A 14,364-nucleotide genomic window follows, 5' to 3' on the forward strand; every position below is an offset into this window, starting at 1 on the left:
CCTGGGGTCTACATGCTTGTGGGCAGCATACCATCGTTAATAGTTAACTTCTCCTATCTGGAGGGGGTTTCAGTATCTGCAAAATAGCTCAAAGATATTGTTGTGTGTATTGTTGATGGGGAAACAGGACCTTGCCCCAGGGCTGCTCTTGACTGTTTCTCCCTGGTCTCACATCCCCTCCCTTCCCTAATTAACACCTGCTTGGATCTGCCCATTGGAACTCAGGGAAGGTGATGGAGGCTGAATGAAGGCTGTTTCCTGTAATCAAAGAAATGGGGGACACAGAAAGGCTTTGTGCCCAGGAACACCACAGGGCCCTGCTCAGTATCAATTTCTGGCAGCTCTGTGTGTGTGTGAGGGTGGTGGGGAGCAGGGAGGTGATGGCCAAACTTCTGCTCCCTTCAGTAGAGGGCATCAGTACATATATTTTCTACCTTTTCTAGGGGAAGGAATAGATTAACCAGCATAGGTCCGGTGTTAGAATGATGATACCAAGAAAGGACAATTCTAGGAGTTTCCAAGCCACTCCACCAGTAGGATGGAAGCCTGACTAAACTGATGATTCAATGTGTGTGTGGGGGCCATCCAGTACAACTCATGACTCAGGCTCTTACATGAGTCACTCTCAAGGCTGCAAATGAGCTCACAAATCTATTTAGGCTGTGTTCCCTCAAAGTCTGCTTTTAGGCACACGTGCCACCAGCATGTACAATTGTGCCTATCCCTGGGACAGGTTGTGTGCTTTGTCCTGGGCACCCTGTTATCACTGATGGGAAATTTCTCAGTCCACTGGGAAAGGAAATTGTCCATTTCCAGTCTCACTCTTCCTCTTCTCTCTCTACTCTGACTGGCTAACAATGGTACAGGGGTGAGAGCACTGGGACCAGTCGTGTGCTAGACCAGCTTGTAGCAGTTCACAAAAGCTGACTGCTAAATTTTCAGAAATTTTGCTTGCTGGTTATTAATCACAGCCATTATTAAACATTAAGTTATATAAACTTACTATTAAATATGTTATATTAAAACGTAGGTAGGAAATACCCAAAACTAAACACTTCCTAATGATTTTACTACCTTTTACTGTTATCTACACTCCTTAAGTTATTATGTCCATTCAATCTGTATGGTAGAAATACAAAACATACATATGGTGTTACTGTACATCTCTCCTCAACTCTGTATTCAATGGTATAACCTTGATAGCTTGGAATCAGCCATAGTGAGAGTATTTGCACCATGGAAATCATCAAAGCTTTTTTTTTTTTAGGAGAGCTGTTTTATTACACATGTACCAGTATACCACTGTCTGGGGCCCACCTGTGGATCTAGGCAAGGGTGGATTCTGTGGTATTTTACAACTTTTTAAATGAAACCTTGCTTCAAGAGACTTAACTAGGCAACTTTCCTGAAACTACAGTAAGTCTGAATGGATGAGATAAATAGACATCTGCTAGAATGAGCCCATGAAACCCTGTTTACGCTTACGGGTCAGGATAGGGACTATACAGGGCCATGGGTGCTGTCAATCGTTCATGCATCCATGGCTCAGAAGGACCCTGCCATGTCCTTCACCTAGGCCAAACTGTGGGTCATATCAGTGGCTGTCCAGTCTGCCTCACCCAGCAAATAAGCACCCTGGAAAAGAACTACCTGAGAGGGATGGAGAATAGCTGTTCCACACAGTAATCACAACTACGCCATTGATCTCACTTGAGGGTCATGAGCCTCGCAAAAGGAGGTACCATTTCAAAGTCAGAATCTTGAGATTCAGGGAGTACCTCAAGCAGAACTTGTGTGTAGGGTCCTCTGGCACTCAGATTCTCCTGGTGGCAGCCCCATTATTTATGAAAAAGAGGACAGGAGGTTTGCTGCCTACTTCTGCTTAATTGCATCCTGCTGAACAGTTCCAGCAGATCCAGGAATTTGAAAAATTTGAACTCAGTGGGCCATTTATCTGTATGCATGAGAAGGACTAGGGAAAGACAGCATTTCAAGTTGGACTGGAACAGTTCATGTTCCTGGGGCTGTCCTGTTGCAGACAGCACTAGCTGGCGACCAAAGGTCCAGGCTTACCTTCCATAGTGTAGAATTGTTTCTGGGAGGAAGCTTCCCATCAATTTCTCAGCCCTACCGACTTCTAGGCAGGGTCAAATGACCAGTGCAATGAGTAGGCATGATGTGCATCATTTCAGGGCCAACATTGTTAAGTAATGGGTGTGTGATTCTCCACTCTCATGTCTCCATCTACTGCTGGAATACTAGGGTGGCCTTGAAGCCACAATGTGGTAGAGCCTCAAGATGGAAACAACTGGGTTCTTGAGTCAGCACTTGGAGAAGAGTCACAGATTCTCCAACAGATTGACTTGAAAGAGAAATAAAATTCTATTGTGCTAAACCCCTGAGATGTAAGAGTTGTTTGTTATAGCAGCTAGTGATGAATACATGTTCTCTGGCTTGTGCAGTACTCCAATCAAATTCTAGGGCCTTGTGGCTATTGTCCTCTGTGACCTCCTGGACCAAGGAGTGGTTGTCTATCTCTAAGATACTCTGTTTCACTCAAACCTGGCTTCCAATGAGCCCCTGGTCTGAGTAATCCTGGTACAAATAAAAAACTAAGGGAAATCAGATACTGTCCCTCCCACCTTAGGAAATTCTTCATTTGGTGATATTTTGAATTCCCTGCCTCTTACTGTGCTGACAGGCTCTGTCAGGAGGCAGCAACGATTCAGTACCCAAGATGATCAGGGTCTGGCAGAGCCTCAGGAGCACTCTGCTTTGGTAGATTTCATGGCATACATCTACACCAGCACAGCCTTTGGGAGATCCCAGCAAGGGTATTCTGCCTAGGCCTCACTGCCACCCTGGCAGACAGCCTGACAATCAACTTGCTTGTTGAGGCTTTTGGAGGGCCTGCATCTAGCCCAGTGTTCTGAATGACAAAGAAGAACATACAGGACCAAGGATAGAGTAGGAAATCCTGAGATTTTATCTTGTACTTTTATCCCTCGCCTCCTAAGGCTACAGTGCCACATTTGCTGTGGGGCAGACACCCTGAATAAGATAGTCCATTTCCTGCCCTGCCACTTCAGTTCCATTATCTGCTGCCTTATTTGTACCTGCAGGAGATGCCCCAGCTCCTTGACTTGCACTGCCACACTTTGTTAAATCAAGAACCCATCTATCCTGTGCCTTTTCCAGGGTCTCCAATTACCACTCTACCTGTCCACTGCTCATCTCCTTCAGATAAATTGTCAGATGAAATATGCTGAACTACACCCTCAAATGCTCTGGCATTCTGCCTGCCACACACAGGACTCTTGAGCCCTTTGACCTCCCTGATAACCAAGTTTGACACCTTATACACTTCTACCTAGAACCCCTAAACATTTAAGTAACAAAAGACACTACCTCTGCTATTTTCTTGCACCACCCAGTACTTCCAGGTCATAGCCTTTGAGAACTTCAGGTTGCTTATGACCAGTAATACTGCTCACTGGAATGGAAGAAGGGATTTGGTGGGAAGCTGATCTTGCTTTCCTCCTGCCCCATGTCCTACCTCACCTTTCCCAAAGCAACCGTGATGGAAACTAGAGGACCTGTTTCTGGCTCCATTCCAGATTTCTGAAATTATTAACCACCCTCCCTACTGCCTCAACCCTACCCACATCAGGATATAAAGCGGTCCACAGGGTTCCTTCCACTCTGGCTTCTTGCTGTCACAATACTACCCACCTCAAGAGACCAAGCCAAAGAAGGAGGCTATAATAAGGACTAATCATTCATTTATTTATTCAACAAATGTTAACTGAGCACCAAATATGTGGCAGATGCTGTGCTAGGCACTGGGGATACCACAGTGGACAAAACAAAGTCCCTCTCTCATCTCTCATGTAGCTGAAACTCTGATAATAGATACAATAAACAAATAATTAAACAAAGAAGTGTCAGATGGGTGTAAGTACTGGGAAGAAAAATAAAGCAGAGTGAAGAGACAGAGAATGACTAGAAGAAGGGTTGCTCTTTTAAAAAAGAGTGGTCAGGGAAGCCTTCTCTGAGATGCCCACATTTGAATGAAGTCCTGAATGCAGTGAGGTAGCAAGCCAAAGAGAAAGGGTGTTCCAGGACAGGGGACAACAAGCCAAACAGCCTGAGATATGAATAAGTGTGGTGTGCATGAGGAACAGGAAGAAGGCCAGAATGACCTTCTTCCTGTTCTCTTCAAAAGACCATCAGACCCCTCATGCCTTACATTCCTGGTTAATCTAAATTACCACAAGAAGGGAGTCCAAACCTCCCATTATCACCTGCACCATTCTCTTTGCTTGGCTCTGTACACCCTCTAATCCAACTCCAGCTCCCATCCCTCTCTGACCCCCCAAAACCTCCACTGTGCCCTAGTTCAACCAAATTCTCCCCTTTCTCAGTGCTTGCACTCAAACAGCTGAACATGGCTGGAGGGAAAATTAAAAAAAACAAAAACAAACTATGTTGACAAGTCTCACTTTAAGTTTATAACCACAGTATTTGTGCCCCTAATTTCCTGACAACCATACATTTTCTTAGCCATTTACCCTCTCATTCTTCTAGATCACTATTTCACACCTTTTCCTCTCTCCTCAAAACTCCAACATCCTTCTGTCTCCCCACTCTTTGTGATAAAGTCACTTCTTATTTTTTGTCTAAACAGAAGCAATCAGAAGACAAGTAGCTCACCTTCCCACAACCAAATTGGTCATTCTTCAGACATCCATGCTTGTATTATATGCCTTCCTTCTTGACACAAGGATGAACTCCCTATGCCCTTTTCATAGGCCCATTCTTCCACTGTGAACTGGACCTCATTCCCTCCAGCCTATTCAAGGACTTTGCTCCTGTAAATAAACCCTCTGTTTCTCCTGTGATCAACAATGTTTTCCTGTCTGTTGAATGTCCCATCACTTACCAATATGCTCCTCTTTACCCCCATCCACTTCCAACTACTCTCTAATTCTCTGCTATCCCCTATGGTGAAGCACTATAAAGAATCACCTGTACCTTCTGGCTCCAGTTTCTCATCTCTCATTCTTTCTTCAAACCCTTTCCTCCCAGGCTTTTATTAAGGTCCCCAAGACCACCATTTTGCTAAATCCAATAGATTTAGAAACATTTGACACAGTTCATTACTCTGCCCGCCTTGAAACACTTTCTTTGCTTGGTTTCTAAGAAACCACACTCTCCTGGTTTTCCTCCCCTCTCACTGCCCACCCTTTCTCAGTCTCCTTGAATTTCTCCAAATCCTCTTCTTGATCTCAGAATGTTAAAGTGATTCAGGGTTCAGTTTCCAGATCTCTTCTCTCTACATTCACTCCCTCTCAACTAGTCTCCTGGCGTTAAATATCTATACATTGATGACTCCCAAATTTTTATCTTTATTCCTGACCCTCTGCACTAAGCTCCAGACTTGTATGTCTAACTTGATATCTCCATTTGGATATCTAATCTAGTAGGCATCTCAAACTGTGTTTTAGAAAATCACCCTTACTTCTCCACCCTTAACCTGCTCCTCCCCCAGCCTATCCGAATGACACATGATGCCACTGTTCATCCAATTTCTCAGACCAGAGACATCTTTGAATACTTTCTTTCCCACAAACTCCTAATCCAATCCATCAGCAACACATATCAGCTCTACTTCAGACACTAGATATTATGTGCCTCCTGTTGAAGAACCCAATACTACCAATGAGGTATTCTTGACAGAAAACTGAACCCCAATCTTATCAAGCCTTTAGATCAGCTACCAATTTACAAGAAATACAGGGCCAGAGAAATATTTTATTTATTTGTTTAAATTTATTTATTTGTTTACATTTTTTTTTTTGGCTGCGTTGGGTCTTCTTTGCTGTGCACGGGCTTTCTCTTGTTGCAGCAAGCGTGGGCTACTCTTCGTTGCGGTGCACAGGCTTCTCATTGTGGTGGCTTCTCTTGTTGTGGAGCATGGGCTCTAGGCACACGGGCTTCAGTAGTTGTGGCGTGCAGGCTCAGGAGTTGTGGCACATGGGCTTAGTTGCTCCACGACATGTGGGATCTTCCCGGACCAGGGCTCAAACCCGTGTCCCCTGCATTGGCAGGTGTATTCTTAACCACTGTGCCACCAGGGAAGTCCAGAGAAATATTTTAAATGACAAGGAGGCTGTGAGAAACAACTGACTCAGTTTCTTCAACAAATACACTTCAAAGAAAGGGAAGAGACAGATGGAGTGGGAAATGTATGGATTAAAATAGACTTGATACATGTTAATGAAGTACACTGTGTGTAGTTTTAATTCTGCTCCAAGAAACCTTAAAAATATATAATATTATGAGACACTTGGAAACGTAAACACTGGCAAGATATTTGATGATATTAAAATTGTTAATTTTTAAGATATGATGATCATGATTTTAAAATTCTAAAATAAATATGGGTGAAGTTCTATGACATTTGGGATTTGCTTCAAAATAATCCTGGTGGAGGTATAAGATAAACAAAATTGGACATGAGTTGATAATTGTTAAAGCTGCGTAATGATTACACTATTCTTTGTTTGTATATGTTTAAATTTTTGCATAATACAAAAATTAAGAGTTAGGAAAGTTTATTTTGGTGGGTGAGAGCTCTCATTAACATCAAGAGCTGCTTTGGTTAGCACCCAGAGGCAGTTATAGGATGAGGAAATTGGAATGGATTTACTGTATACACTATATGACCCTGGTCCTTGAATGAGCAACCATGAGATGAAATACATTAAAGGTATTCTGGTCAAACCCTGATTTCTGAAATCTCAAGTGGTTAACACCCATATGAAGGTTCTCTTTGCTCTTATTATAAAGCAGATTCAGGGTTTCTGTTCCCCTCTTGCATGACAACTAGCATCATTTGAGATGATGGCTGCTTCCTCAGACTGGGTCTCTGAACGACTGAGAGGACTAGAGTAACCCCCTCCATCAACCTATGATGGATATGTAGTGTCAGCAAGAAATCAACCTTTGTTATATTCAACTACTGAGATTTGGGAGTTGGCTGTAGCAGTATAACCTAACCTATTGTGACTGATTTGGCGTGTATGGATAATGTATCAGTCTTCTCATTCTCCTATAACAAATTACCATAGCCTGAGTAGCTTAAACAACAGACATTTATTTCTCACACTGCTGGAGGCTGGAACTCAAAGATCAAGGTGCTAGAAGATTTGGTTTCTGGTGAGAACCCTCTTCCTGGCTTGCAGAGGGCCATCTTCTCTCTGTGTTCTCACATGGAGGAAAGAAAGAGAGCAAGTTCCCTGGTCTCTTCTTATAAGGACACTAATCCCATTATGAGGACCACACTCTCATGACCTCATCTAAACCCAATTACTTCCAAAAGATCCTGCCTCCAAATACCAACACATTGGGGGTTTTGTATTCAACATATGGATTTGGTGGGGTGGGAGGTACAAACATTCAGTCTACAACAGAAAATGAGTGGTTTATGAGCCAATCATTAATTTGATTAATTAAATGACTATATATAGAACAACTGGGCTACCCAATGCTCCCACACCCCGTAAATGCCCTCATGCATACAGATATAAGCTGCAGAGTCAGTGACTGAGTGAAAATCAGAGGCCTACTTTCTAAAGAAATTTAACCCTATATCGATAATTACCTTAAATGTAAATGGATTAAATGCTCTAACCAAAAGACATAGACTGGCTGAATGGATACAAAAACAAGACCCGTATATATGCTGTCAACAAGAGACCCACTTCAGACCTAGGGACACATACAGATTGAAAGTGAGGGGATGGAAAAAGATATTCTATGCAAATGGAAATCAAAAGAAAGCTGGAGTAGCAATTCTCATATTAGACAAAATAGACTTTAAAATAAAGACTATTACAAGAGACAAAGAAGGACATAACATTATGATCAAGGGATCAATCCAAGAAGAAGATATAACAGTTGTAAATATTTATACACCCAACATAGGAGCACCTCAATATATAAGGCAAATACTAACAGCCATAAAAGGGGAAATCGACAGTAACACAGTCAAAGTAGGGGACTTTAACACCCCACTTTCACCAATGGACAGATCATCTAAAATGAAAATAAATACGGAAACAGAAGCTTTAAATGATACATTAAGCAAGATGGACTTAATTGATATTTATAGGACATTCCATCCAAAAACAACAGAATACAGATTCTTCTCAACTGCTCATGGAACATTCTCCAGGATAGATCATATCTTGGGTCACAAATCAAGCCTTGGTAAGAAAATTTAAGAAAATTGAAATCGTATCAAGTATCTTTTCCGACCACAACACTATGAGACTAGATATCAATTACAGGAAAAAAATCTGTAAAAAATACAAGCACATGGAGGCTAAACAATACACTACTTAACAACCAAGAGATCACTGAAGAAATCAAAGAGGAAATCAAAAAATACCTGGAAAAAAATGACAATGAAAACACAATGACCCAAAACCTATGGGATGCAGCAAAAGCAGTTCTAAGAGGGAAGTTTATAGCAATACAAGCCTACCTTAAGAAACAAGAAACATCTAAAATAAACAACCTAACCTTACACCTAAAGCAATTAGAGAAAGAAGAACAGAAAAACCCCAAAGTTAGCAGAAGGAAAGAAATCATAAAGATCAGATCAGAAATAAATGAAAAAGAAATGAAGGAAACGATAGCAAAAATCAATAAAACTAAAAGCTGGTTCTTTGAGAATATAAACAAAATTGATAAACCATTAGTCAGACTCATCACGAAAAGAAGGGAGAAGACTGAAATCAATAGAATTAGAAATGAAAAAGGAGAAGTAACAACTGACACTGCAGAAATACAAAGGATCATGAGAGATTACTACAAGCAACTATGTGCCAATAAAATGGGCAACCTGGAAGAAATGGACAAATTCTTAGAAATGCACAACTTTCTGAGACTGAACCAGTAAGAAATAGAAAATATGAACAGACCAATCACAAGCACTGAAATTGAAACTGTGATTAAAAATCTTCCAACAAGCAAAAGCCAGGACCAGATGGCTTCACAGGCGAATTCTATCAAACATTTAGAGAAGAGCTAACACCTATCCTTCTCAAACTCTTCCAAAATATAGAAGAGGGATGAACACTCCCAAACTCATTCTATGAGGCCAACATCACCCTGATACCAAAACCAGGCAAATATGTCACAAAGAAAGAAAACTACAAGCCAATATCACTGATGAACATAGATGAAAAAATCCTCAACAAACTACTAGCAAACAGAATCCAACAGCACATTAAAAGGATCATACACTATGATCAAGTGGGGTTTATCCCAGGAATGCAAGGATTCTTCAATATACGCAAATCAATCAGTGTGATACACCATATTAACAAATTGAAGGAGAAAAGCCATATGATCATCTCAATCGATGCAGAGAAAGCTTTTGACAAAATACAACAGCAATTTATGATAAAAACCCTGCAGAAAGTAGGCATAGAGGGAACTTTCCTCAACATAGTAAAGGCCATATATGACAAACCCACAGCCAACATCGTCCTCAATGGTGAAAAACTGAAACCATTTCCACTAAGATCAGGAACAAGACAAGGTTGCCCACACTCACCACTATTATTCAACATAGTTTTCGAAGTTTTAGCCACAGCAGTCAGAGGAGAAAAAGAAATAAAAGAATCTAAATGGGAAAAGAAGAAGTAAAGCTGTCACTGTTTGCAGATGACATGATACTATACATAGAGAATCCTAAAGATGCTACCAGAAAACTACTGGAGCTAATCAATGAATTTGGTAAAGTAGCAGGATACAAAGTTAATGCACAGAAATCTCTAGCATTCCTATACACTAATGATGAAAAATCTGAAAGTGAAATTAAGAAAACACTCCCATTTACCATTGCAACAAAAAGAATAAAATGTCTAGGAATAAACCTACCTAAGGAGACAAAAGACCTGTATGCAGAAAATGATAAGACACTGATGAAAGAAATCAAAGGTGATACAAATTGATGGAGAGATATACCATGCTCTTGGATTGGAAGAATCAACATTGTGAAAATGACACTACTACCCAAAGCAATCTACAGATTCAATGCAATCCCTATCAAACTACCACTGGCATTTTTCACAGAACTAGAACAAAAAATTTCACAATTTGTATGGAAATGCAAAAGACCCCGAATAGCCAAAGCAATCTTGAGAAAGAAAAATGGAGCTTGAGGAATCAGTCTCCCTGACTTCAGAATATACTACAAAGCTGCAGTAATCAAGACAGCATGGTACTGGCACAAAAACAGTAATATAGATCAATGGAACAGGATAGAAAGCCCAGAGGTAAACCCACGCACATATGGTCACCTTATCTTTCATAAAGGAGGCAAGAATATACAGTGGAGTAAAGACAGTCTCTTCAATAAGTGGTGCTGGGAAAACTGGACAGGTACATGTAAAAGTATGAAATTAGAACACTCCCTAACACCATACACAAAAATAAACTCAAAATGGATTAAAGACCTAAACGTAAGGCCAGACACTAGCAAACTCTTAGAGGAAAACATAGACAGAACACTCTGTGACATACATCACAGCAAGATCCTTTTTGACCCACCTCTTAGAGTAATGGAAATAAAAACAAAAATAAACAAATGGGACCTAATGAAACTTAAAAGCTTTTGCACAGCAAAGGAAACCATAAACAAGACCAAAAGACAACCCTCAGAATGGGAGAAAATATTTGCAAATGAAGCAGCTGACAAAGGATTAATCTCCAAAATTTACAAGCAGCTCATGCAGCTCAATATCAATAAAACAAACAACCCAATCCAAAAATGGGCAGAAGACGTACATAGACATTTCTCCAAAGAAGATATACAGGTTGCCAACAAACACATGAAAGAATGCTTAACATCATTAATCATTAGAGAAATGCAAATCAAAACTACAATGAGATATCATCTCACACCGGTCAGAATGGCCATCATTAAAAAATCTAGAAACAATAAATGCTGGAGAGGGTGTGGAGAAAAGGGAACACTCTTGCACTGTTGGTGAGAATGTAAATTGATACAACCACTGTGGAGAACAGTATGGAGGTTCCTTAAAAAACTAAAAATAGAACTACCATACGACCCAGCAATCCCACTACTGGGCACATACCCTGAGAAAACCATAGTTCAAAAAGAGTCATGTACCACAATGTTCATTGCAGCTCTATTTACAATAGTCAGTTCATGGAAGTAACCTAAGTGTCCATCAAAAGATGAATGGATAAAGAAGGTGTGGCACATATATACAATGGAATATTACTCAGCCATAAAAAGAAATGAAATTGAGTTATTTGTAGTGAGGTGGATGGACCTAGAGTCTGTCATACAGAGTGAAGTAAGTCAGAAACAGAAAAACAAATACCGTATGCTAACACATATATATGGAATCTAAGAAAAAAAAAAAAGGTCATGAAGAACCTAGTGGCAAGACGGGAATAAAGACACAGACCTACTAGAGAATGGACTTGAGGATATGGGGAGGGTGTAGGGTAAGCTGTGACAAAGTGAGAGAGTGGCATGGACATATATATACTACCAAACATAAAATAGGTAGCTAGTGGGAAGCAGCCGCATAGCACAGGGAGATCAGCTTGGTGCTTTGTGACCATCTAGAGGGGTGGGAAAGGGAGGGTGGGAGGGAGGGAGACGCAAGAGGGAAGAGATATGGGAACATATGTATATGTATAACTGATTCACTTTGTTATAAAGCAGAAACTAACACACCATTGTAAAGCAATTATACTCCAATAAAGATGTTAAAAAAAAGACACAATAAGAATTTTAACAAGGGACTAGAAAATATAAAAAAGAACTGGTCTGAACTGAAGCATACAATAAATGAGAAATACACTTAGAAGGAATTAACAGCAGACTAGGTGAAAGAGAGGAATGAATAAGTGATCTGAAAGACAGAATAATGGGAATCACCCAATCAGAACAGGAAAAAGGAAAACAAATTTTAAAAAATAAGGGTATTTTAAGGAACCTCTAGGACAACATCAGGCATACCAACATTCATATTATAAGGGTCCTGGAAGAAGAAGAAGAGAGAGAGAAAGAGGCCAAAGAGTATTTGATGAAATTATGGCTGAAAACTTTCTGAAGCTGAAGAAGAAAACAGATTTCCAGGTACAGAAAGCACAGAGTGCCAAACAAGATAAACCAAAAGAGATCCATACCAAGGCATATCATAATTAAAATGGCAAAAGTTAAAGAGAATTTTAAAGGCAGCAAGAGAAAAACAAAGAGTCACAAACAAAGGAACCCCCCTAAAGCAATCAGGTGATTTTTCTGCAGAAACTTTGCAGGCCAAAAGGGACTGGCATGATATACTTAATATGCAGCCATTAAGGGAAACCGTATGTGGGTTCCTCAAAAATTCATAATAGAACTACCATATGATCCAGCAATTCTCCTCATGGGTATATATCCAGTGAAAATGAAAACACTAATTTGAAAAGCTACCTGTACCCCAATGTTCATAACAGTATTACTTACAATAGTCAAGCTATGGAAACAACCTAAGTGTCCATCAAACAGATGAATGTATAAAGAAGAAATATATAAACAATGGAATATTACTCAGCCGTAAAAAAGAATGACATTTAGCCACTTGCAGCAACATGGATGAATCTGGAGGGTATTATGCTTAGTGAAATAATTCAGACAGAGAAGGACAAATACTGTTTGGTATCAATTATACGTGAAACCCAAAAATTATAACAAATGAATAAATATAACAAAGCAGAAACCGACTCACAGTTATAGAGAACAAACTAGTGGGTACCAGTGGGAAGAGGTTGGGGGGAAGGGCCAGATATGAGTAGGAGATTGAGAGGTACAAACTACTATGTATAAAATAAACTACAAGAATATATTGTATAGTTAATATTTTATAACAACTTTAAATGGAGTATAATCTTTAAAAATATTGGATCTCTGTTGTATTATATATCTGAAACTAATATAATATATAAATCATCTATACTTTAAATTTTAAAAAAGGATCTAACAAAGTGAATACATGTTTATTGGAATGGGTGGCTAAATAAATAGAGCCAAAAAAAAAAAAAGAAGAAATTTAACCCTTTAAATGGAGCTAGGGTTTCTACTGTGGAAACTAGAGCACCGGAATAAAGACTTCCTTATGTTGGCACCTAGAAAGACTCCGATGTGTCTGCTTGCTCTTTACCTGCAAAAGGTGAAACCTCACACATATACATAGAACTTAGATTTCTCTCCCATTCAAGAGAGGCGTTTGGAGGATTGTAACCTACATAACTCTGCTCTCTATTTTAATCACCTTAGATCTTCAGTCAGAAATATGAATGGACATCCAAGGATTACCTGATATTTAAGGAAAAAAATCAACACAAAATAGAAGTTCTCAAATGAGAAAACAGAACAAATGGGGGGGGGGGGGCAGAGAGAGAGAGAGAGAGAGAGAGGGAATGAGCATTCAGGGAACGTAACATTTATGACCTTCTAATTTGTACACTCATAGATTCAGGAGTATATTAAGTTGATAAAGCAAGAACAAGCTGACACAACAAAAGAGCAAATATGGATGAGACAGACTTCTTGGAAATTAAAAATAATTATATAAATATTTATTATTTATATTATAAATTTACAACATAAAGTCAAGGAACATAGAGCAAAACCACAAAAAGCTAAAAAATAGGAGAAAAAATTAGGACATGGAGAATCAATCCAGTAGGTTCAAACTTTTCAATTTTTTTTGAATTTTTGAATTTTATTTTATTCATTTTTTTATGCAGCAGGTTCTGATTAGTTATCCATTTTATACATATTAGTGTATATATGTCGATCCCAATCTCCCAGTTCATCACACTGCCCCCCCCCGCCACTTTCCCCCTTGGTGTCCATACGTTTGTTCTCTACATCTGTGTCTCTATTTCTGCCCTGCAAACCGGTTCATCTGTACCATTTTTCTAGGTTCCACATGTATGCATATTGTATATTAAACAATATGTATATTGTTAATATACAATATTTGTTTATCTGTTTCCGACTTACTTCACTCTGTATGACAGTCTCTAGATCCATCCACGTCTCTACAAATGACTCAATTTTGTTCCGTTTTATGGCTGAGTAATATTCCATTGTATATATGTACCACATCTTCTTTATCCATTGGTCTGTTGATGGGCATTTAGGTTACTTCCATGAACTGACTATTGTAAATAGTGCTGCAATGAACATTGGGGTGCATGTGTCTTTTTGAATTATGGTTTTCTCAGGGTATATGCCCAGTAGTGGGATTGCTGGGTCATAGG

Source organism: Eschrichtius robustus, chromosome X, assembly GCF_028021215.1.
Source record: "Eschrichtius robustus isolate mEscRob2 chromosome X, mEscRob2.pri, whole genome shotgun sequence".
Lineage (NCBI taxonomy): Eukaryota > Metazoa > Chordata > Mammalia > Artiodactyla > Eschrichtiidae > Eschrichtius > Eschrichtius robustus.